The sequence below is a fragment of the Scyliorhinus torazame genome, chromosome 26 (genome assembly GCF_047496885.1).
Source record: "Scyliorhinus torazame isolate Kashiwa2021f chromosome 26, sScyTor2.1, whole genome shotgun sequence".
NCBI classification, from domain to species: Eukaryota; Metazoa; Chordata; class Chondrichthyes; order Carcharhiniformes; family Scyliorhinidae; genus Scyliorhinus; species Scyliorhinus torazame.
The window spans coordinates 29,423,464-29,449,401 of NC_092732.1; the positions used below are offsets into that span (position 1 = coordinate 29,423,464).

Here is a 25,938-nt window from a genome sequence, read left to right on the forward strand (position 1 = left end):
TGGCGGGGGCGGGTTCATTCGAGGCGTTCGAGAGGGCGTGCGATGATCATGTGAACAGAAACAATGTGCCGGGAAGGTTATGTCTGGGGAACGGCACAAAGTCACGATGCACGTTTGGAGAGCCAATGCAGACACAATGTCCCTGCCGCGCCCTAACAATTCGGCGATTCACTCTGCGAATAGGGACGCAGCTGACTTCATCAGGAGGGCAACAAAAAAAAAAAAAAGACAAAGATAGAACAGCTGGGGTCCCATTTGTGGCCCACTTGGTGAATGATGCTGGGATAGGCAAATGTGCGGAGAGGGAGGGGCATGGTCATCGCCCCACCCCTATGGTCACCCCTATGGTCAGCACACTCTCCCGCCCGCCGAGTTTTTAAAAAGACCGCAGGAAGGAGAGCCGTGTCCAGTTGAGGACTGACATGGAGTTGCTTTTGATTCCAGAAGTACAGAACACGTTAAGCAGCCCTGTCTGCAATATGATTTAATCTGGCTGAATGGAACAAGCTGCCATTACACTGGCCCTCCTATTCTTACCCCACACTTTCAACTTTTTTTTTTTTTAATCATAGAATTTACAGTGCCGAAGGAGGCCATTCGGCCCATCGAGTCTGCACCGGCTCTTTGAAAGAGCACCCCACCCAAGGTCCACACCTCCACCCTACCCCCATAACCCCACCAACACTAAGGGCAATTTTGGACACTAAGGGACAATTTAGCACGGCCAATCCACCTAACCTGCACATCTTTGGACTGTGGGAGAAAACCGGAGCACCCGGAGGAAACCCACGCAGACACGGGGAGAACGTGCAGACTCCTCACACAGGACAGTGACCCAAGCCGGGAATCGAACTTGGGACCCTGGAGCTGCGAAGCAATTGTGCTAACCACCATGCTACCGCGCTGCCCACAAACTTGGGAGAGAACTTGGCACCATGGGGTGTGAGAGCGAGAGAGGCAGACTCGTACTCATTCAATCTTCGCTGCGCTTTTATGTCTTAAGATTGCTCACTGATATATCCTGCTCCCCACGGTTTCCATTCCCGGGGGCCATGGATCTTCGTGCTGCACAACGCAGAACTCCATTACTTTATTGATGTATACATTAAACGCCTCGAGGCTCCACAAACTGTATTTTGATTCTAATCTTGGTTTGTCCACATTTGAGCACACCGCCCCTCTAGCCAGTGAAGACACTGAAGCACCGAGGGGTGTGTAGCGAGAGCGTGGCAGATTTACATGAGGCACTTGCCATTGCAAATGTTGGCAAGTGAGATTGAAATGAAAATACGAAGCGTCGGACTTCAACTATTATCACAGCTGCTTCCCCTGTAGCCATCTGACATGGCCACTTCCAACTAAGCACAGAGCAACTCACAAAGGCGGTAAAACGGACAAGCCAAGGGTCAGGCAGGTTCTGAGCCTGCAGTGCATATTCGTCAGCAAAGTCATGACGGTATCGAAACCCCGTCCCATCAGCATGTTAATCAGGCCGATTAGCAGGTGATGGCCCATCTTCCCCAACACAAAGGACTGGTACTCCAGCAACCGGGACCGTCCCAGACATTTCGGCGCCACTCCCTGTCCAAGGGGTCAGTGACCGGTTGAGACACACCCAGCCATCCAGATCCCCACCCACTTATTGGCTAAGGAATCGAACGGCGTGATCAGGGATCACCCAATTAGTAAGGCCCAAATCGAAGGACCGCCCAGAAGAGCGCAAACCCCCCCCCGGAGTATAAAGGGTGAGTTAGAACAAAGAAAAGTACAGCACAGGAACAGGCCCTTCGGCCCTCCAAGCCCGTGCCGACCATGCTGCCCGACTAAACTACAATCTTCTACACTTCCTGGGTCCGTATCCCTCTATTCCCATCCTATTCATGTATTTGTCAAGATGCCCCTTAAATGTCACTATCGTCCCTGCTTCCACCACCTCCTCCGGTAGCAAGTTCCAGGCACCCACTACCCTCTGCGTAAAAAACTTGCCTCGTACATCTACTCTAAACCTTGCCCCTCTCACCTTAAACCTATGCCCCCTAGTAATTGACCCCTCTACCCTGGGGAAAAGCCTCTGACTATCCACTCTGTCCATGCCCCTCATAATTTTGTAGACCTTTATCAGGTCGCCCCTCAACCTCCGTCGTTCCAGTGGGAACAAACCAAGTTTATTCAACCTCTCCTCATAGCTAATGCCCTCCATACCAGGCAACATTCTGGTAAATCTCTTCTGCACCCTCTCTAAAACCTCCACATCCTTCTGGTAGTGTGGTGACCAGAATTGAACACTATACTCCAAGTGTGGCCTAACTAAGGTTCTACACAGCTGCAACATGACTTGCAAATTCTTATACTCAATGCCCCGGCCAATGAAGGCAAGCATGCCGTATGCCTTCTTGACTACCTTCTCCACCTGTGTTGCCCCTTTCAGTGACCTGTGGACCTGTACACCTAGATCTCTCTGACTTTCAATACTCGAGGGTTCTACCATTCACTGTATATTCCCGACCTGCATTAGACCTTCCAAAATGCATTACCTCACATTTGTCCGGATTAAACTCCATCTGCCATCTCTCTGCCCATGTCTCCAAACAATCTAAATCATGCTGTATCCTCTGACAATCCTCATCACTATCCGCAATTCCACCAACCTTTGAGTCGTCAGCAAACTTACGAATCAGACCAGTTACATTTTCCTCCAAATCATTTATATATACTACAAACAGCAAAGGTCCCAGCACTGATCCCTGCGGAACACCACTAGTCACAGCCCTCCAATTAGAAAAGCATCCTTCCATTGCTACTCTCTGCCTTCTATGACCTAGCCAGTTCTGTATCCACCTTGCCAGCTCACCCCTGATCCCGTGTGACTTCACCTTTTGTACTTGTCTACCATGAGGGACCTTGTCAAAGGCCTTACTGAAGTCCATATAGACAACATCCACTGCCCTACCTGCATCAATCATCTTTGTGACCTCTTCGAAAAACTTTATCAAGTTAGTGAGACACGACCTCCCCTTCACAAAACCATGCTGCCTCTCACTAATACGTCCATTTGCTTCCAAATGGGAGTAGATCCTGTCTCGAAGAATTCTCCCCAGTAATTTCCCTACCACTGACTTAAGGCTCACCGACCTGTAGTTCCCTGGATTATCCTTGCTACCCTTCTTAAACAGAGGAACAACATTGGCTATTCTCCAGTCCTCCGGGACATCACCTGAAGACAGTGAGGATCCAAAGATTTCTGTCAAGGCCTCAGCAATTTCCTCTCTAGCCTCCTTCAGTATTCTGGGGTAGATCCCATCAGGCCCTGGGGACTTATCTACCTTAATATTTTTCAAGACGCCCAACACCTCATCTTTTTGGATCTCAATGTGACCCAGGCTATCTATACACCCTTCTCCAGACTCAACATCTACCAAATCCTTCTCTTTGGTGAATATTGATGCAAAGTATTCATTTAGTACCTCGCCCATTTCCTCTGGCTCCACACATAGATTCCCTTGCCTATCCTTCAGTGGGCCAACCCTTTCCCTGGTACCCTCTTGCTTTTTATGTACGTGTAAAAAGCCTTGGGATTTTCCTTAACCCTATTTGCCAATGGCTTTTCGTGACCCCTTCTAGCCCTCCAGACTCCTTGCTTAAGTTCCTTCCTACTTTCCTTATATTCCACACAGGCTTCGTCTGTTCCCAGCCTTTTAGCCCTGACAAATGCCTCCTTTTTCTTTTTGACGAGGCCTACAATATCTCTCGTTATCCAAGGTTCCCGAAAATTGCCGTATTTATCCTTCTTCCTCACAGGAACATGCCGGTCCTGAATTCCTTTCAACTGACACTTGAAAGCCTCCCACATGTCAGATGTTGATTTACCCTCAAACATCCGCCCCCAATCTAGGTTCTTCAGTTCCCGCCTAATATTGTTATAATTAGCCTTCCCCCAATTCAGTACATTCACCCTAGGACCACTCTTATCCTTGTCCACCAACACTTTAAAACTTACTGAATTGTGGTCACTGTTCCCGAAATGCTCCCCTACTGAAACTTCTACACCTGGCCAGGCTCATTCCCAATACCAGGTCCAGTACCGCCCCTTCCCTAGTTGGACTGTCTACATATTGTTTTAAGAAGCCCTCCTGGATGCTCCTTACAAACTCCGCCCCGTCTAAGCCCCTGGCACTAAGTGAGTCCCAGTCAATATTGGGGAAGTTGAAGTCTCCCATCACAACAACCCTGTTGTTTTTACTCTTTTCCAAAATCTGTCTACCTATCTGCTCCTCTATCTCCCGCTGGCTGTTGGGAGGCCTGTAGTAAACCCCCAACATTGTGATTGCACCCTTCTTATTCCGAATCTCTACCCATATAGCCTCACTGCCCTCTGCGGTGTCCTCCCATAGTAAAGCTGTGATATTCTCCCTAACCAGTAGCGCAACTCCGCCACCCCTTTTACACTCCCCTCTATCCCGCCTGAAACATCTAAGTCCTGGAACGTTTAGCTGCCAATCCTGCCCTTCCCTCAACCAGGTCTCTGTAATGGCAACAACATCATAGTTCCAAGTACTAATCCAAGCTCTAAGTTCATCTGCCTTACCCGTAATACTTCTTGCATTAAAACATATGCACTTCAGGCCACCAGACCCGCTGTGTTCAGCAACTTCACCCTGTCTGCTCTGCCTCAGAGCCATACTGGCCCTATTCCCTAATTCTCCCTCAATGCTCTCACCTTCTGACCTATTGCTCCCGTGCCCACCCCCTTGACATACTAGTTTAAACCCTCCCGCGTGACACTAGCAAACCTCGCGGCCAGGATATTTATGCCTCTCCAGTTTAGATGCAACCCGTCTTTCTTATATAGGTCACACCTGCCCCGGAAGAGCGCCCAGCGGTCCAGATAACGGAAACCCTCCCTCCTACACCAGCTGTTTAGCCACGTGTTTAGCTGCTCTATCTTCCTATTTCTAGCCACACTGGCACGTGGCACAGGGAGTAATCCCGAGATTACAACCCTAGAGGTCCTGTCTTTTAACTTTCTGCCTAGCTCCCTGAACTCCTGCTGCAGGACCTCATGCCCCTTCCTGCCTATGTCGTTAGTACCAATATGTACAACGACCTCTGCCTGTTTGCCCTCCCCCTTCAGGATGCCCTCTACCCGTTCGGAGACATCCTGGACCCTGGCACCAGGGAGGCAACATACCATCCTGGAGTCTTTTTCACGTCCACAGAAGCGCCTATCTGTGCCCCTAACTATAGAGTCCTCCATGACTATTGCTCTTCTGCGCTGTGACCCTCCCTTCTGAACATCAGAGCCAGCCGTAGTGCCACTGCTCTGGCTGCTGCTGTTTTCCCCTGATAGGCTATCCTCCCCGACAGTATCCAAAGGGGTATATCTGTTCGAGAGGGGGACAACCACAGGGGATTCCTGCACTGACTGCCTGCCCTTTCTGGTGGTCACCCATTTCTGTCTGCACCTTGGGTGTGACCACATTTATATAACTGCGATCTATGACGCTTTCCGCCACCTGCATGCTCCTAAGTGCATCGACCTTCCGCTCCAACCGAACCATGCGGTCTGTGAGGAGCTCCAGATGGGTGCACTTTCTGCAAATGAAGCCATCCGGGACGCTGGAAGCCTCCCGGACCTGCCACATCTCAGTCAGAGCACTGCACCCCTCTAATTGACATTGCGTCAATTAATTAGTCAATTAAATGTAAAAGTTTAAAAATAAATGCTCGTTCTCTTTTGGCCTTGGTACCCCGGTCACGGCCATTGCCAACTGCAGCAACACCAGAAGCAAGTTCGAGTTCAACGCCCGGTACCAGAAGGACGAGCCCAGCCGAGCAGCAGTTACCACTTCGAACCCAAGAGATCCAGAATTGAACAGCGGCCACTGTTTTCTGACCTAAGCCGGGTGCCCGAAGTTAGGTACAGGTTGTCTTAGTCGATAGGTGTAGTTAACTAGTAGTGTTTATGTTGCATGACTAATTGTATGTAAATAAAGTACCCTTGACCTTGAACTAACTAATTGGCGTTTGGCTCTTTGATCGATAGCCGGTTGAAACTTGTGGTGGTATCATTCGATAGCTGGCGACTCTAAGCATTTGGACATAGGCAATATAGAAAGAAGGTAAATTCACTGATTGCCCTAATTCGAACAGAGCCAGAGTAAAGAGAAACAGGCAACACCCCGACCCAGTTACTCCTCCGCCACAATCCCAGCCTCAGTTCCCGAGTGCGATGGGGAGACTGCCGGTTATGTAGGAAATGCGCGATGTGTGGCGTGCGCTCCTTATTTGGGCACGTATCCACGGAGAAGCGCACCGCTACCACTAGGTGGAGGTTCCTGGAGCTGCAGAATCTCCACAGCCACGAAACGATGGACATCGGACTCGTCCTGACCTTTTTAAAAATGTGGATGCCGTGTCAGATACCCGGGTAAAGTGCAAACAGGAGGAAGGCACTTGATGTGTAGAGCTTGCAGGAGCAGGCGACGTCCAGTCTTGGACTGGGTGACGGCGCGGTTGCCTCGACGTCAGAAGGTTTAGGTTCAGCTCCACTTTAAGAGACTGGTTGACGCGATGTAGGCTGACGCTTCAGAGCGTGACTGCACTGGCTGAGATGCCAGTTTTTGGACAGGCCCGATCCATCCGTTCTCTTGGGTGGATGTTTAACAGATCTCCATAAACAATCAGGAGAGTTCTACTGGCCTCCGTCAAGTCAAATTCACAAAAAACATGCGGACTGGTCATTAACCATTCTGAGATCATGCTGTGCACAAAGATTGTGTGCTCCCTACGATAAAATAGTGAAGACAGCAATTCGATGGCAAAGTGCTTTAGGTTTTACACAAGATCATAAAAAGGTTCTTTAACCAACTGGAGATTCACACGGTCAATATTCGCAGGCATGAATTCCATCTTAAGAAAGCATCAATGATGCCGGACAGTTTAGCCAACAGGAGAAGAATTATAAATCTGTTGTTGGTTCCACTCCCCTGATCTGGGGTGGGCTCACGTCTCAAGATAAACAAATTGACCATTTAGGATTGAGGAGGAGAAATGTCTGCACACGGGGCAGCACGGTGGCGCAGTGGGTTAGCCCTGCTGCCTCACGGCGCCGAGGTCTCAGGTTCGATCCCGGCCCTGGGTCACTGTCCGTGTGGGCTTTGCACATTCTCCCCGCGTCTGCGTGGGTTTCGCCCCCCACAACCCAAAGATGTGCAGGCTAGGTGGATTGGCCACGCTAAATTGCCCCTTAATTGGAAAAAATTAATTGGGTATTGTAAATTTAAAAAAAAAAGAAATGTCTGCACACAAAATGTATTGCAATCTTTGTGATTTTGTACCCAGAGGGCTATGGACGCACAGTCGATGAGTAGATTCAAGAGGGATGTGGATAATTTTTATTTATTTAAAAGAGATACGGAGAGATTACGAGAATGCACAGTTGAGGTAGAATATTAAAGACGATCACACTGAACGACAGAAGTGGGGCGAGGGGCTTCCACCTGTTGCGGTTTCTTATGCTCTCTGGGTCAGATCAGGCAGCCTACCTCCAGACAGAGACCATTAACATTGCAGAAAATCCCCGCTGAAGACAGTGACACCAAAATAAGAGAATGGAAGTGTTTGTGCGGATAGAAAACAGGTCGTACTTCACCTGTAGAGTGTGTGGGTGTGTGTGGGGAGGGAGAAAGTGCCCAGCTCTCAAACTAGCCAAGCTGCAAGCCGACCCAAAATATAATGCAAGTGTAATTAGAACCAGGAGTGGCCCTCGCAGTTTCCTGTGAAGGGCGGTTCTGGAAACTGTTCCAAGAGCAATTGTGACGTGATGAGAAAATTGGAGTCATGAATCGCTGTTTGTGCAAAACTCGGGCTTGTTTTTTCAGAGATTTGGAACGCACTTGGGGGAATTTGAGGGGGGGGGGGAAACAAAATCTTTCTTTTTGAAACAACCTTCCACACACACACACACAGGAGCTCTCCCAAGATCAGAGAGTTCCTTCCTTTTTCACCCAAAAAAACAATGAGTCACACAGCTGTGAAGGAATGCCTCACATGAACCGAATCGCTATTTTGGTGAAGGGGTGGGGAGGGGAATGTTCAAGGAAGATGCAATCGTGGGTTTGATGCATTGATATAATAACACTTAAACGCACAGAGCCTTAAATGGCCCTTCACAGAGGGCTCATTCTTTTTTTTTGTCTCATAAATTCAAAGTACCCAATTCTTTTTTGCCCCAATCAAGGGGCAATTTAGCATGGCCAATCTACCCACCCTGCACATCTTTGGGTTGTGGGGCGGGACGGGGGGGACGGGGACGGGGGGGGGGGGGGGGGGGGAAACGGCCCACGCAGACACGGGGAGAATGTGCAAACTCCACAAGGACAGTGGCCCGGGATCGAACCCGGGTCCTCGGCGCTGTGAGGCAGCAGCGCTAACCAATGCACCACCATGTGCCGTGAGAGTTCCTTCTTAACCGTTGCAAAAGGCTGATAATATTAAGACCGCTAACTTTACATATTATCAAAGTAAAGCAGATAGTCTAAGAATTCTCTTTTTTCCCCAGAAAAGGGGGTGCGATTTCCCCTTTTGTAAATGGCGTTAAAAAATCCATCGCGATGATCTATTATTTTTAAAAGATTTATCAACATTCACTAGAAGAGCCCACTGTGCAGAGATCGAGTTTCAGTGTTTTGCTTAGAACGTCCATGATATTGCACAGCAAATAACCCCACCTATGAGCACTCTTCAATGAGCAGTTATGGATGGCAAAAAGATTTTGTTTTTATTATTTCACTAACATTCTTTTTAAAAATAAATTTAGAGGTACCCAATTCATTTTTTCCAATTAAGAGGCAATTTAGCGTGGCCAATCCACCTACCCTGCACATCTTTGTGTTGTGGGGGTGAAACCCACGCAGACACGGGGAGAATGTGCAAACTCCACGCGGACAGTGACCAAGAGCAAGGAATCAAACCCGGGTCCTTGGTGCCGTGAGGCAGCAGTGCTAACCCACTGCGCCGCCGTGCTGCCGTTTATTTCACGAACAGGACCTGTACTGGCTGAGCCAGCATTGGTCGCCCATCTTTAGCAGTCCGTGAGGTGTAGGTACACCCACCGTGCTGTTAGGGAGGGAGTTCCGGGATTCTGACCCGTGAAGGAACGGCCGATATATTCCCGAGCCGAGGTGGCGAGCGGCTCGGAGGGGGAACTTGCAGGTGGAAGGGGGGGTGTTCCCTATGCTGCCCCCTCACCCTTCTAGATGGTAGAGGTGGCGGGTTTGGAAGGTGCTGTCGAAGGAGCCTCGGTGAGTCGCTGCGGTGCGTCTTGTAGACATGGCTGCCGCTGTGCGTCGGTGGTGGAGGGAGTGAATGCTTCAAGCTGTTTGATGGGAGCGCTGTTCAGGCGGACTGCTTTGACTTGGCTCATCCAGGCAAGGGGAAAGTTCTCCATCGCACTCCCGATTTGTGCCTCGTCAATGGTGGACTGGCTTTGGGGAGTCAGGAGGTGAGACGCTCGCCACGAGAGCCTCGGGCCCGCTCGGTGCAGGCAGCCAGTGACTGCCACTTGGTCAAATGTTACATGCCACCTATCAGCCCAAGCCTGCAGGTTGTCTTGCTGCACATGGACACAGGGTGTTCAGTATCTGAGGAGATGCTGATGGTGTTGAACATTGTGCAGCCAGGAGAGCGTGCCTAATTCTGACCTTTATGGAGGAATTTCCTCTCTCAGAGGGTCTTCCTCAGAGAGCAGCGGAGGCTGGGTCATTGAGCCTATTCGTATTGACGGAAGTAACTAACTGACGAAGCAGCTGTAAAGGGTTGGAGCCAGGTCTCTACTCGGAGGAATTCCTGCAGCGATCGTCTGGGATAACTGGGTCGGGTGCTCTTTCCGGGGGGGGGGGGGTCAGTGCAGACCCGGTGGGCGGAATGGCCTCCTTCTGCACTCCAGGGTTCCAAGGCGTGCGGAGAGCTCCCTCCTACGCCCGATTCCTGTTGACTTCAGTTTAGCTAGGGCTCCTTAATGCCACACACGGCAAATGCTGCCTTGACGTCGAGGAAGTCACTCTCAAATCACCTTTTGAATGCAGCCTTTTAGTCCATGCTTGGATCAAGGGGTCAGGAATGGAGGTGCCCTGACCAGACCCAATCGGAGGGTCAGTGAGCAGGTTATTGCTGAGTAAGTGCCACTTGATAGCCCTGTTGATGGCCCCTTCCACCACTTTGCTGATGATCGACAGTAGACGGTTGGCACGGTAATTGGCTGGGTTGGATGTGTCCTGTTTTTTTGTGGACAGGACATACTCAGAAAGTAATAGAGTAGCCGCCACGAGTTTCAGCAGACCTGACGGGGCTGGGCGGAAACGGATAATGTTCGGGAAGCGGCAGCTTAGTTTCTGATCAAGCAGTGTGCAGTAAAGCAGAGAACAATCTGGTCTAGTGGCCGGAGAAGAGTTGGATACGGTGGCACGGATATGGAGCTGCGCGATGTCAAAGGCATCACTTAACAGGAGGAACTCCAGCAGCCCATCCAACACCAGGCGTGAAACAGGTGGCCCAAGGTGTGGTGGCCACGTGGAGCTGGACGCCGTCAGCGTACGTGTGCAAGTTGACCCCCCAGTGTCTTCAGACGATATCACCAAGAGCGGCGAGCGTGCGAACGAGTCTCTTGAGGCTAAGGAGCGCTCACCGGGGATCAGGGGTTACACATCGCGGGGGCTGGAAGAGAAACTGCCATCAACAATTCATACTGTGACCCGCCTTTTAAGGGGCACACTCCAGAGAAAGCAATTGCGGAGTCGGCTATCGCTGATTTTACCAGTGAGCCAAGAGGCTCAAATCAGAGATTTTTAAAAGAGCGAAAAACAACTTTGCCTGTACTAAAAGCAGAATTATTACTGTTCCAATTTCACATGGGCTATCAGTACCCTGTTGCAAAGTGCCTCAACCTAGCAGGCTAGTTACTTCCACCATCTGATGTGGGCAGCAAGGTAGCTTGTGGCGAGGTGGGCAGCATGGTAACAAAAGTGGCTAGCACTGTGGCTTCACAGCGCCAGGGTCCCAGGTTCAATTCCCCGCCGAGTCACTGTCTGTGCGGAGTCTGCACGTTCTCCCCGTGTCTGCGTGGGTTTCCTCCGGGTGCTCCGGTTTCCTCCCACAGTCCAAAGATGTGCAGGTTAGGTCGATTGGCCGTGCTAAATTGCCCTTAGTGACCAAAATGTTAGGAGGGGTTATCGGGGATAGGGTGGAAGTGAGGGCTTAAGTGGATCGGTACAGGCTCGATGGGCCGAATGGCCTCCTTCTGCACTGTAAGTTCTATGATCCTGGATCTGCCAGCTAATGAGTGTCAGAGATCATAGAATTTACAGTGCAGAAGGAGGCCATTCGGCCCATCGAGTCTGCACCGACTTTTGGAAAGAGCACCCTACCCAAGGTCAACACCTCCACCCTATCCCCATAACCCAGTAACCCCACCCAACACCAAGGGCAATTTTGGACACTAAGGGCAATTTATCACGGCCAATCCACCTACCCTGCACATCTTTGGGACTGTGGGAGGAAACCGGAGCATCCGGAGGAAACCCGCGTGCACACGGGGAGGATGTGCAGACTCCGCACAGACAGTGACCCAAGCCGGGAATCGAACCTGGGACCCTGGAGCATTGCTATCCACAATGCTACCGTGTCCAAAGGAACATTGACCATTCAGCCCCTCACGTACGTTCCATCAATCAATTAGCCTTCAATTAGGTTGATGTGCATCTCAACTCCATCTCCTCTCCTTGGTTCCATTACTGTTATATCGCCCTTGACCAGTTCAAGTGGTGTGCGAAATGCCATTTTTAAGCGTAGTCCAACTGGGTCAAAAATAACGTCAATAATGCTTAATCCACTGTGCTTTACAGGGGAACATAATCATACTTTTATCGTCTTGAGTGACGCAGTAGTTTCATTCCATCGTCAGGGCAAATGGTGCAACTTGAATCTGGTTTAAATGTCTAATGCTGACTGTGAAACCGTTGTCAGTTGCTGTAAAAAACCCCATCTGGTTCACTAATGCCCCCCTTCAGGGAGGGAAATCTGCCGTCCTTACCCGGTCTGGCCTACGCGTGACTCCAGACCTCACAGCAATGTGGTGGGCTCTGAAATGCCCTCTGGAATGGCCCGAGCAAGCTGCGCAGTTCAAGGGCAAGTAGGGATGGGCAATAAATGCTGGCACAGCCAGTGATGGCCACACCCAACGAAGGTATTTTGAAAAAAATCGTAACACGGATAGGCCTGCAACACCAGCTAAGCTTCGGAGGCTCAGAGTTGTCATGCTCAGCTGGTGGCAACGTGAATGGCGGCCGACTGATATTCCAAAACGGCAAACAAGCTGCGTGGCTTAAACACGCAGGGCAGCATCACAAAGAGCAACCAGGCAAAGCGATGCAAGAAAACACAGCCAGGACCCTGCAGCGAGAGAAACAGAAACAGCCCGATCGAGGCGGGACCTGTTCCGGGAGGGCTCTGAAGATACCGAATCGCACTCTGCTCACAAGGTGGTTGCGCTACAACCATAGTTTTTTTTTTGGTGGGGGCAGTGTGAGGGGCAGAGAGGTTTAGAAGAGAAATGCCAGAGTGGTTGGAAGGCATGACCGCCAATGTTGGTTGGCAATTTTTGGGAATTATTTGCCGAGCTGAAAAGCAATGGACCTCGGAAACCTGCGAGGAACAGGCGTGTTTTTAATCCCTCCATCTCAAAACTCTGCAGAGTGTTTCTGTCAACTTCCCAAGTGCAGATTGTGTGCACGCGCAGTGTCTGGGCGCCAGAGACGTGCTAGATACTAACCACAGCGGTGGCCCGGCGGGTAGCACTTTCACATTCGAGTCAGGAAATCACAGATGAGAGCCCTTCTCCAGACACCGCCTGTAATCCGAGCTGACATTTCAGTGCAGTACTGAGAGAGTGCAGCATTGTCACCATCATAGAATATAGAACACTACAGCACAGAACAGGCCCTTCAGCCCTCGGTGTTGTGCCGAGCTTTGTCCGAAACCAAGATCAAGCTGTCCCACTCCCTGTCATTCTGGTGTGTTCCATGTGCCTATCCAATAACCGCTTGAAAGTTCCTAAAGTGTCCGACTCCACTATCACAGCAGGCAGTCCATTCCACACCCTAACCACTCTCCGAGTAAAGAACCTACCTCGGACATCCCTCCTATATCTCCCACCCCGAACCTTATAGTTATGCCCCCTTGTAACAGCTACATCCACCCGAGGAAATAGTCTCTGAACGTCCACTCTATCTATCCCCCTCAACATCTTATAAACCTCTATTAAGTTCCTTTGCACCCTTTCCAATGCTTCCACATCCTTCCTTAAATGGAATAGTATAGATGGGCTTTAGAGTGGTTTCACAGGTCGGCGCAACATCGAGGGCCGAAGGGCCTGCACTGCGCTGTAATGTTCTATGTTCCTATAATGAGGTGACCAGAACTGCACACAATACTCCAAATGTGGTCTCACCAGGGTCCTGTACAGTTGCAACATAACCCCACGGCTCTTAAACTCAAGCCCCCTGTTAACAAACGCTAACACACTATAGGCCTTCTTCACGGCTCTATCCACTTGAGTGGCAACCTTCAGAGATCTGTGGACATGAACCCCAAGATCTCTCTGTTCCTCCACATTCCTCAGAACCCTGCTGTTGACCCTGTAATCGGCAATCAAATTTGTCCCACCAAAATGAATCACCTCGCGCTTATCAGGGTTAAACTCCATCTGCCATTTTCCGGCCCAGCTCTGCATCCTCTCAATGTCTCTTTGAAGTAGAACGGGAAGGTTCCGCTCAGTGTCCTGGGACTGATATTTAACCCTCGACAGATGATCTCGTCACGATCACATTACTGGCCACCAGCTTCCTACATTTCAACGGTGACAGAGCTTACAAGGCGCCTCTGGACAGGCCGAAGCTGCATAAATGCAGACGACACGCACACGCGGAGAGGTCACTGTGCCAGTAAGTTGTACCTTGGTCCACCTGCTGGGTCCCCCAGCGGACATTCCCGCAAACCAAACCACAAGTTTCAATAAACAGCGCTGAAGGGGCTGGCTGGAAGACAGAAGTCACGCCGGCAAGCGGGTTCAGAGCGCAAACCGATCGCCGGTGTAATGTCAGAATGAAAGTCGGACAGGCTGGAACCCTGCAGCAGGTCAGCCATCAAGACTGAAAGAAAGATGGGCTGGTTAGTCAGTAGGGTTATTTAAATCAATGAGATTAAGGGGGAAGGGATAGAATCCACTAGCCTGTCTTTACTCCGTATGGATAAAATCCTTCCAGCATTTATAAGTTTATTTAAGTTTAAGGAATTCAGATAGTTTTTTTTAAATGAAGAGCACAAGGGCATACCTCATTTAACGGACTCATCCCCGGTGACCATGAAGCATCTTGAGCCGATTAACATTTTTCTTACTCAAATATCCGTGTGTATTATTCAACGCCGGCTAATTGCTACAATCTTCGCTGGACCTTGGGTAGAGATCTTAGGTGGCCATATCGCTTCACCTGCCAGGCCGCTGTTGCCAGAAGTGGGGCAAGTTCTTGTCGGATAGAACGGGAGCAGGCTGCTGGGCCAGCGCAAGGATGACCCAACCGGCAACGTCTCCTTAACGTTTCATCCAAAACCTTCGCACTTCTGGGCCGGGAAACTCAGCTCCCGGTTGTTGGTTTTCAGCCAATCGGGAGCCAACATCTGCAGCCCCAAGGGGCCAACTGCTAACACGAATGGGTGGAGCCTCAGGAAATCAGCTTGCATTTAAGTTTCAAATAGCGAAACGTACTGATGGCACTTCACAAGGATGTCACGAAACAAAATCTGACACCAAGAAACATGGAACGTAGGCACCCAAAAGCTCACCTTCAACAACACATTCAAGTACTTTGGAGAGGTAAAGGAGGTTGGCACGGCAAAGATGGAGGGAGTCTCAAGGATGGGTTTCTTGAGGAGAGGGGTGATGGCTGTAGATTTGATTTGAAGGGTTGGGGGAAGTATCTTAGGAGAGAATACCGCAGCGATGGCAGCTAAGGCGAGAGTCGGCAAGAAAACGTCGAGGAGACGGATCTCACGGACAAGATGTGCTTGGAGAGAGACCATGGGATTGGAGGGGGGGGGGGGGGGGCAGCGGTGCGAAAGGGTGGTCACAACCTTAGTGACAAGCACTCTTCACACTTCCAGCTGGGGAGGGAAGGCCACAGCACAATCAGAAATGTTTTCCAGCTCCTATTAGACCCCCCCCCCCCCCATCCACAAAGGCTCGGTCACTTCACGAAAAAGAAAAATCATTCTTAGCACTTAACAAACGTGAACGTTTCAACAGACAGTCGGAACTCAAAAACGTCAACCTGTTCTCTGAACGAATCCACTGGCTTGAACCTCCCCTATCCTACACTCCGCACCTCCCGCGCTGAACCTTCACCTCGTGCCTGGATGGTTCAGTGTCAACCCGAGACAACATTCTGAACTGGTGTAACTTCCATACCCGGTTACCGTCTCGTAAACAAATTCCCCCGAAAGGCCTCGCTCTCTACGGTCGCATTTTAACGGGTCTCTCCCGACATCACCGTGCGCGAGCTGAAGGTGACCTGGAGCGGTGGGTGTACACAAGTGGTTAAGAGTTTCTGAATGTCCACCGTAGTTGGGCCCTGCCAATTCTGCGTGCAGTTATAGTTTTTGCCGAATTAACACAATAGCTAATTTCCTGATTAAAATGGAAATAAGTATCAAGTAGATTGGTCATGAGCCTTTCTGCTCATTTAATTCTTTCCGTGACCCCTTTTCACTCCCTCGCTCTACAAACCTCCCACATACTTTCGCTTCTCATCTCAACTGATTTTCAGATTTTGATAATCCTTTCCTGCTCTGTATTAAGTGTCTGATTTGGATCATGCCCTGTGTGTCGCCCTACAACAATTTACATGGGGAAGAACCAGCAGTGCAGGAGGCGAAAGAGGCCGACGTTTTGGCCTTTGCGTCCCTAGTAGCCCGGCGAAGGATTCTACTTATGTGGAAAGCAGCGAAGCCCCCGGGCGTGGAGGCCTGGATAAACGACATGGCAGGGTTCATAAAGACTGGAGCGAATAAAATATGCGTTAAGAGGATCGGCTCAGGGGTTCACCAGGCGGTGGAAACCGTTTCTTGACTATCTCGCGGAACGATAATGGAAAAGCAGAACAGACAGCAGCAGCAACCCGGGGGGGGGGGGGGGGGGGGTTATTTCGTGTTTTGTTTTTCTTTCTCTCTTTAGGCTAGTTGTGGATAATTGCTTCTTGTGTAATACTTTTTTCTCATTTGTTGTTAGTTTAATATATTATTTAAATAACGGTTAATGTACATTTTATTATTAAGTTGTAAAAATGGAAAATTTTTGTTTGAAAAGCTTCAATAAAATATATTTTAAAAAAAAAACAATTTACATGTGTACAGCTGTTATCAAACGTTATCAAACCTCCCAAAGCACTGCACCTCACAGCGGTGGCATGAGGTAGAAACGGACACAGAGCCACTTGAGGAGAGATCTGGGCAGACGGCCGAAAGCTTGAGGTCGGTTTTAAGGAGCATCTCACGCGGAAGGCTATCTGGCGGGAGCGATTAAAATCCAAGAGACGCTGACGATGGGAGGAGGGCAGAGATCTCAGAAGGTTGCAGGGCTGAAGGAGATTACAGAGGGGTTCGGCCAAGGAGGGATTCGAAAACAAGGATGAGCATTTTAAAAATCAATGCATCCCTGGACCAGGGGACAGTGAGCCTCATTGGATTTCGCTTGGACGAGATGGAAATAAAAAGGATAGCTTTTTCTCTTGCTAAAGAGAGAGGCTGCAATATCCACTGGCGCAATCATTAGGAAAGGTCCCACGCCGGATAATAAGGCAACGCCTCAGTTAGCTGGACGGCTAAGCACATGGTTCAGAATAACGGCCACAGCGCGGGGCTCAATCCCCATTCCACCTCGAGGTAGACACGCAGCCTGCCTCCCTCACCCTGCCCCAGGGCACACAATGGGCCTCAAATCACTCGAATTTGGAGAATGGCACAGCAGAGGAGGAGGCTATTTGGCCTATGTACCCATTGGGAAGGGTTATCGAATTTGTCCCCACTCCCTGACCTTTCCCCTTCAAGTAGTTGTCTGGTCCGATTTCAATTGGGTCCCACTGGAACGAAGACATTTTGTAATTTTTGTCCCCATTTCGTCAGCCGCTTGAACGCAAATCTTGCTCGTGTTTGCCGATCGACATCAACTGGCAAGGGCAACCGAAGCTGTTCTACACTTTTCAAACGAAATGGCTCCCAGCACTCCACAGATCACCTATCAACTAAATCACTGTCTTGTCACACTGCGCAATGGCATTAGTCGCCAAACAATAACCGGCATCTCCTGAACACAGCATGATGAATTATCATAGAATTTACAGTGCAGGAGGCCATTCGGCCCATCGAGACTGCACCGGCTCTTGGAAAGAGCACCCTACCGAAGGTCAACACCTCCACCCTATCCCCATAACCCGGTAACCCCACCCAACACTAAGGGCAATTTTGGACACTAAGGGCAATTTATCACGGCCAATCCACCTAACCTGCACATCTTTGGACTGTGGGAGGAAACCGGAGCACCCGGAGGAAACCCACGCACACACAGGGGGGGGGGGGACGTGCAGACTCCGCACAGACAGTGACCCAAGCCTGAATCGAACCTGGGACCCTGGAGCTGTGAAGCAATTTTTCTATCCACAATGCTACCGTGCTGCCCCGGCAATGCAGAAGGAGGCCATTCGGCCCATCGAGTCTGCACCGACCCTCCGAAAGAGCACTCAGCCTCGCCGCCCGCCGCCCCGCCCAATCCACCTAACCTGCACGTCTTCGGACTGTGGGAGGAACCCGGAGCACCCAGAGGAAACCCACGCAGACCGGGGGGGGGGGGGGGGGACGACACACGACTCCACACACACAGGCCCGAGGCCGTAATTGAACCCGGGTCCCTGTTGTTGGGAGGCAGCAGAGCTGACCACTGTTCCACCGCGCCGCATCGTAAAACAGCATCTTATGATGCTGGCTAAATACAAATAAAAAAAATCATTTCTACAGAACTGGTGAGGAGCTCAGGAGGTCTCAAATCTCTCCACAGCCAGTGAAAGGTTTTTATTTTAAATGTAGGCACTTATGTGGCAAACACAGAAGCAGATTAGTGCAGAGCAAGCTCCCATAAACAGCCATGTGATAATGACCCAGGTTGGGCCGTTGCCTTTGGGACATCGACTGAGGGGTAAATATCATCCGCACTGGGGAAAGCTCACCCCCAATCAAATGAGCAAAAAGGGTGCGTGTGTGTCTCGTGACTCTCTGTTCGCACGGGCACCAGTTCTTCACTCAAGTTCTCAGGTATTCATAAGTCAGAGAGTCACAAGAACAGCATGGAAGATGCCAAAATACTTTGACGAAAAGGAAAGGGGGGGGGGGGGGGGGGGGGGGTCGGGCAAGCAGTGTTCACAGCAGCAAAACCCGCGGATTAACCAACTATCAGTACCGCCCCCCCCCCCCCCCCCCCCCCCCCCGCAAACGTGGTGTAAACACACCCTACTGTGTTGAACCCATCCAGCTCAGTTAGGCAGTCCGCCATCCCCACCCACCCAAGCAGACCGCAGCTCTCAGTTCATCTGAGTCACGGCTGGCACAGCGACTGCTTTGTGCCTTCGCCGGTCCACATTTCAAATTGGGACATTACAGCCGGCTGCAGCGGGGCCCTGGGGCGAAGGAGCAGGGAGGCGGAACAACTGAGGCTCCTGTCTCCGGGGAGAGCGAGGCGCGGGGAAGGGACGGCATCCGGCTCGCCTGCAATGCCGCCCACGACCCAGGGGGCCGGGCGACTTTCCCAGTCTTGGGGGTTGGCACGTGGGGGTGCACAATTTGCACAGACAGCAGAGTTGGGGGCCACTTGACTCAACATGGCCGTGCGTCACTTTCAAACCCCCGCTTCAAACATACAGTCGGCAAACCTGTTTATTGCAATTCCGGCTGCCAGAAATATGCTAGAACATACATTTCTTTTCAAACTGAACCAAACTCCTCAACAATTTACAATAATAACAGTCGTCGTCGGCACAAATTCGTTCTACTCTCCCCAGTCTTTCAAAGCAACAAATAATTCTTTGCATCTAGGTCAGGATACAGCAGGATCAGACAAGACTGGTGAGCTGGGAAATTGGGTGGGGAGAAGCAAATCAGAGAGGGCGGAGAGGAAAAGGAAATCAGAGCGAGAGGAGGAAGGGTGGAAAGGGAAATCAGAGTGAGAGGGGGAAGGAGGGAAAGGGAAAACAGAGGAAGAGGGGGGAAGGAGGGAAAGGGAAATCAGAGTGAGAGGGGAAGCATACAATTGGAAAAAGAAAAGTCAAGAGGGTGACGAACAATGAAAGGAAATAGAGATGGGAATGATGAGAAATCAGAGATGGGATGGAATGAAAATAGGAAGAGACGATGGAAAAGATCAGAGAGGGAAAGAGAAAATTTACAGTGAGAAAATGAGTGAGGGAAACGGGGAGACAGACAAACCCAGAGAGTGAGGGATACGGGGAGACAGACCCAGAGAGTGAGGGATACGGGGAGACAGACAGACCCAGAGAGTGAGGGATACGGGGAGACAGACCCAGAGAGTGAGGGCTACGGGGAGGCAGACCCAGAGAGTGAGGGATACGGGGAGACAGACCCAGAGAGTGAGGGCTACGGGGAGGCAGACCCAGAGAGTGAGGGATACGGGGAGACAGACAGACCCAGAGAGTGAGGGATACGGGGAGGCAGACCCAGAGAGTGAGGGATACGGGGAGACAGACCCAGAGAGTGAGGGATACGGGGAGACAGACAGACCCAGAGAGTGAGGGATACGGGGAGACAGACAGACCCAGAGAGTGAGGGATACGGGGAGGCAGACAAACCCAGAGAGTGAGGGATACGGGGAGACAGACCCAGAGAGTGAGGGATACGGGGAGACAGACCCAGAGAGTGAGGGATACGGGGAGACAGACAGACCCAGAGAGTGAGGGACACGGGGAGACAGACAGACCCAGAGAGTGAGGGATACGGGGAGACAGACAGACCCAGATAGTGAGGGATACGGGGAGAAAGACCCAGAGAGTGAGGGATACGGGGAGACAGACCCAGAGAGTGAGGGATACGGGGAGACAGACCCAGAGAGTGAGGGATACGGGGAGACAGACCCAGAGAGTGAGGGATACGGGGAGACAGACCCAGAGAGTGAGGGATACGGGGAGACAGACCCAGAGAGTGAGGGATACGGGGAGACAGACCCAGAGAGTGAGGGATACGGGGAGACAGACCCAGAGTGTGAGGGATACGGGGAGACAGACCCAGAGTGTGAGGGATACGGGGAGACAGACCCAGAGTGTTAGGGATACGGGGAGACAGACAAACCCAGAGAGTGAGGGATACGGGGTGACAGACAGACCCAGAGAGTGAGGGATACGGGGAGACAGACAAACCCAGAGAGTGAGGGATACGGGGAGACAGACAAACCCAGAGAGTGAGGGATACGGGGAGGCAGACCCAGAGAGTGAGGGATACGGGGAGACAGACAGACCCAGAGAGTGAGGGATTCGGGGTGACAGACAGACCCAGAGAGTGAGGGATACGGGGAGACAGACCCAGAGAGTGAGGGATACGGGGAGACAGACCCAGAGAGTGAGGGATACGGGGAGACAGACCCAGAGAGTGAGGGATACAGGTGAGGGAGGGAGGGGGGAGTGAGGTAGTAGGTTCTGAGTGAGGGGGGAGTGAGGGAGGGGGGAGTGAGGTAGTAGGTTCTGAGTGCGGGGGGAGTGAGGGAGGGGGGAGTGAGGTAGTAGGTTCTGAGTGAGGGGGAGGCAGTGAGGGAGGGGGAGGCAGTGAGGGAGGGGGAGTGAGGGAGGGGGAGTGAGGGTAGTAGGTTCTGAGTGAGGGGGGAGTGAGTGAGTGAAGAGGCAGTGAGGGGGGAGTGAGGCAGTGAGGGGGGAGTGAGGCAGTGAGGGGGGGTGAGGCAGTGAGGGGGGGGTGAGGGAGGGGCAGTGAGTGAGGAGGCAGTGAGGGGGTAGGTAGTAGGTTCTGAGTGAGGGGGGAGTGAGGGAGCAGGTTCTGAGTGAAGGGGGAGTGAGGAGGAGGCAGTGAGGGGGGAGTGAGGGGGGAGGCAGTGAGGGAGCAGGTTCTGAGTGAGGGGGGAGTGAGTGAGTGAAGAGGCAGTGAGGGGGGAGTGAGGCAGTGAGGGGGGAGTGAGGCAGTGAGGGGGGAGTGAGGCAGTGAGGGGGGGTGAGGCAGTGAGGGGGGGTGAGGCAGTGAGGGGGGGTGAGGCAGTGAGGGGGGGTGAGGCAGTGAGGGGGGGGTGAGGGAGGGGCAGGGGGGGTGAGGGAGGGGCAGGGGGGGGTGAGGGAGGGGCAGGGGGGGGTGAGGGAGGGGCAGTGAGGGGGGGGTGAGGGAGGGGCAGTGAGGGGGGGGTGAGGGAGGGGCAGTGAGGGGGGGGTGAGGGAGGGGCAGTGAGGGGGGGGTGAGGGAGGGGCAGTGAGGGGGGGGTGAGGGAGGGGCAGTGAGGGGGGGGTGAGGGAGGGGCAGTGAGGGGGTAGGTAGTAGGTTCTGAGTGAGGGGGGAGTGAGGGAGCAGGTTCTGAGTGAAGGGGGAGTGAGGAGGAGGCAGTGAGGGGGGAGGCAGTGAGGGAGCAGGTTCTGAGTGAGGGGAGTGAGGGAGCGGAAGGCCGGCACAGGAAGCACAGGAAGCTCTCTCTCTCTCTCTCTGTCTCCCTCCCGCCGCCTGTTCCGGGGGAAGTCGATGAATTTCTCCTAAACTCGACTTCCACATCCGGTGGCGAAACCTGGAATTAAACCGGGGCCGGTGGTGCCGGCGGCCCCCCCCCGCGGGTCTCCCCCCGCCCCGCTCCCCCCGCCCCGCTCCCCCCCGCGGCCCGGGTTTACCTCTCCTCCTCCTCCTGCTGCCGCCGCTCTCAGTCTGGGCGCCGCGCCGGGGGGGTGGCAGCCGGCATCCCGGGGGGGGGGGGGCTCCGCCCGCGCTCACAGGCGGCCGGGGGCCCGGGGGGGGGCAGGCGGGGGGGGGGATAATTAAATTAAATAATTATCTATTTCCTCAGTGAGGGGAGACAAGATGGCGGCCGCCCGTCCCCGGAAGCCGCCGCGGAGGGATACCCCCCCCCCGGCCGGGCCGTCCCCCAGTCCCCCCTGACCCTCACACTCACCTCCTCCTCCCCGACCGGCCGCACCGGATCCCACCGCGGCTTCCACACCCCCCCCCGGCCCCGCCCGCGCTTTCACCCCCCCCGCCCCCGCCCCAAACAAACACCGCCCTACTTTCTCCCCCGCGGAAGGCGAGCCGCCTGGGCGGGGGGGCAGCAAGTAGATCCGGGCGCGGAGTCGCTCCACAGAGTTGGCGCCAAAACCTCCCCCTTCCCCCGGGGAGGGAGATAGAGAGATGTATAGAGAGATATATGGAGGAGGATAGGGACATATATATATATATATATATATAGAGTGGGTAGAGAGATATATAGAGGGATAGACATATATATATATATAGAGGGGGTAGAGAGATATATAGGGGATAGAGATATATATATATATATATATATAGAGGGGGCTAGGGGTATATATAGAGGGGGTACAGAGAGATATAGAGGGATATATGTATAGAGGGGGCTAGGGGTATATATAGAGGGGGTACAGAGAGATATAGAGGGATATATGTATAGAGGGGGCTAGGGGTATATATAGAGGGGGTAGAGAGATATATAGGGGATAGAGAGAGATATATGAGGAGGATAGGGAGATATATAGAGGGGGTGGAGATATATATAGAGGGATATATATATATAGAGGGGGCTAGGGGTATATATAGAGGGTACAGAGAGATATATAGAGGGGGATAGAGATATATATGGAGGAGGATAGGGAGATATATAGAGGGGGTAGAGAGATATATAGAGGGATAGACATATATATATATATATATATATAGAGGGGGCTAGGGGTATATATAGAGGGGGTAGAGAGAGATATAGAGGGATATATATATATATATATATAGAGGGGGCTAGGGGTATATATAGAGGGGGTAGAGAGATATATAGGGGATAGAGAGAGATATATGAGGAGGATAGGGAGATATATAGAGGGGGTAGAGAGATATATAGAGGGATATATATATATGTAGAGGGGGCTAGGGGTATATATAGAGGGGGTAGAGAGATATATAGAGGGGGATAGAGATATATATGGAGGAGGATAGGGAGATATATAGAGGGGGTAGAGACATATATAGAGGGATAGAGATATATATATATATAGAGGGGGCTAGGGGTATATATAGAGGGGGTAGAGAGAGATATAGAGAGATATATAGAGGGGGATAGGGGTATATATAGATAGATAGAGGGGGATAGACATAGAGGGGGATAAGGGTATATATAGAGGGGGTAGAGAGATATATATGGGGATAGAGCGATATATAGAGGGATAGAGAGATATATAGAGGGGGATTAGGGTATATATAGAGGGGGTAGAGAGATATATATAGGGGTATATAGATAGAGGGGGATAGAGAGATATATGGAGGAAGATATATAGAGGGGGATAGGGAGATATATGGAGGGGGATAGGGAGATATATGGAGGGGGATACGGAGATATATAGAGGGATACAGAGATAGAGAGACATAGAGGGGGATAGAGAGATTTATAGAGATGGATAGATAGATATATAGAGGGGGATAGATATATAGAGGAGGGTAGAGAGATTTATAGAGGGGGATAGAGAGAGACATAGAGGGGGATAGAGAGAGACATAGAGGGGGATAGAGAGAGACATAGAGGGGGATAGAGAGATATATAGAGGGGGATAGAGAGAGACATAGAGGGGGATAGAGAGAGACATAGAGGGGGATAGAGAGAGACATAGAGGGGGATAGAGAGAGACATAGAGGGGGATAGAGAGAGACATAGAGGGGGATAGAGAGATATATAGAGGGGGATAGAGAGATGTATAGAGGGGGATAGAGAGACATATAGGGGGGATAGGGAGATATATAGAGGGGGAATAGATAGATATATAGAGGGGGATAGAGAGATATATAGAGGGGGATTAGAGGGATATATAGAAGGGGATAGAGAGATATATAGAGGGGGATAGGGAGATATATAGAGGGGATTATAGATATATATAGAGGGGGGATAGACATATATAGAGGGGGATAGAGATATATATAGAGGGGACCAAAAAGACCAGTATCCCCAATAGTTGATGAAATAAACAATGTTATGGAAGAGCCTGAAACGGCGACCCACCCAACAGGAGTATTAGTTACACAGACCTTCTATAACAAAAAAATTAATAAAGGGAACGGAAACAAACTAATCTGGGCGCACAAAATCCGTGCAATGAATCATCCGATACGGTCGCCTTCATGGAAGAGGTCGTTATCGAACCCAGTTATGAGCGAACATCAGCGAATCAAGTTACAATTCATTATCCCACCGATGGCTTGTATTGCAAAATATGCGATGCCGTCCTCCCCAACATGGGACTATTTAATAGTCTTTTGACAAAACGCCACCAAGTCAAATCCATCAGGACCAAATGCTCGAGATGCAGCAATACGGGCGAATACCACGCTATCGCCTGCCACTATGCCAAGTGCAAAGGAATAAGGCAAACATCACCGGCCGGAGCCTTTGGTTGCAGCATCTGTGAGAAACGGTTCTCAACCAAAATTGGACTTGGGCAGCATGAAAGGCACGAGCACCCTGCTCTGCGAAATGAGAAAAGGCTCGAGGCCAATTAAGTCAAAACCAAACCGGGGAGACGAGACCAAAAATGGTCCATAGAGGAGGTTGCCCTCTTAAAACAATTGGAGGTTCGGTTTGCGAGAGAGCGGTGTATCAACAAACTGATTGCTGCGATTTTGACAACCAAGTCGGCAAAACAAATGTCCGACAAGAAAACCTAAAAAACTCAAGGGCCTCCAAAAGGTCAGACTAGAAGGAAAAAGAAGGAGAAGTGCAACGTCAATAGCAGCGTACGCAAAAGATGGACCACCCGAAAAGCAATCTTTAGAGCGACACAACTGCTCTATAAGAATAATAGGCGCCAACTGGCACGATCCTGGGCGCCCCGCAACAACAACCTGTCCTCTACCCATTGATTAACTCGAGCAATGCTTTCGAGACAAGCTCTCGAAGCCCAACAATAAAGCGAATTTGAGCAAGTTCGCCACATATCAAGGCAGTATCGATAAGGGGGAGCTGATGAGTCCAATTGAGGAAGAAGAGGTTACTAAAACGACCAAGGGCATGAACGAAAAAAGCGCGCCCGGTCCGGACGGCATGACACTATCAGACATCCAGGACATACACGACGAGGATGATACTCGGCTTCCTCGGCTCTTCTCCCTTTGGATCAAATCAGCAACGATCCCTGACTCACTCAAAAAGAGTCGAACAGTCTTGATCCCCAAGTGCGGGGATCAAGAACGCCTGAAAGACACAGACAACTGGCGCCCGATCACCATCGGTCTTATGCTGCTTCGCCTGTTCGCGAAGATCATGGCGAAACGTCTCAGCGAGACAGTCGGGATTAACCCTAGACAGAAGGGCTTCCTAGCAGCTACTCCCGGATGCAATGAGAACGTTGCAATCCTCGATAATATCATCAAGGGAGCAAAGAAGAACAGAAAGGACCTCGCAGTTGTTTTTGTTGATCTGGCAAAAGCGTTCGACTCGGTTGGACACTAATTAATTGCAAAAGCACTACAACGAATGCAATTGCCAATAAATTTCACATCAATGATTACTGACCTATACACCGGCAATACCACCAGGGTCGAAGGCAATAAGACCAAAACCGGTGAAATAAAAATTGAGAGGGGTGT

The 25,938-nt window shown here is 51.2% G+C and overlaps 1 protein-coding gene across 4 annotated transcripts in view; it reads right to left on the reverse strand.

Moving 5' to 3' along the window:
* Window positions 1-22,387, reverse strand: part of LOC140402931 (GA-binding protein subunit beta-1-like) — a 66,434-nt gene extending 44,047 nt beyond the window's left edge. For 2 of the 4 annotated variants that reach the window (XM_072490574.1, XM_072490571.1), the window contains exon 1: window positions 21,978-22,082. The gene's annotated coding sequence lies outside the window, so the exon portion shown is untranslated. Of the gene's footprint in view, window positions 1-21,977; window positions 22,083-22,255; window positions 22,275-22,367 lie in introns of those variants that run through there. The other 2 variants (XM_072490573.1, XM_072490572.1) reach the window with 2 other exon arrangements.
* Window positions 22,388-25,938: the final 3,551 nt, after the last annotated feature.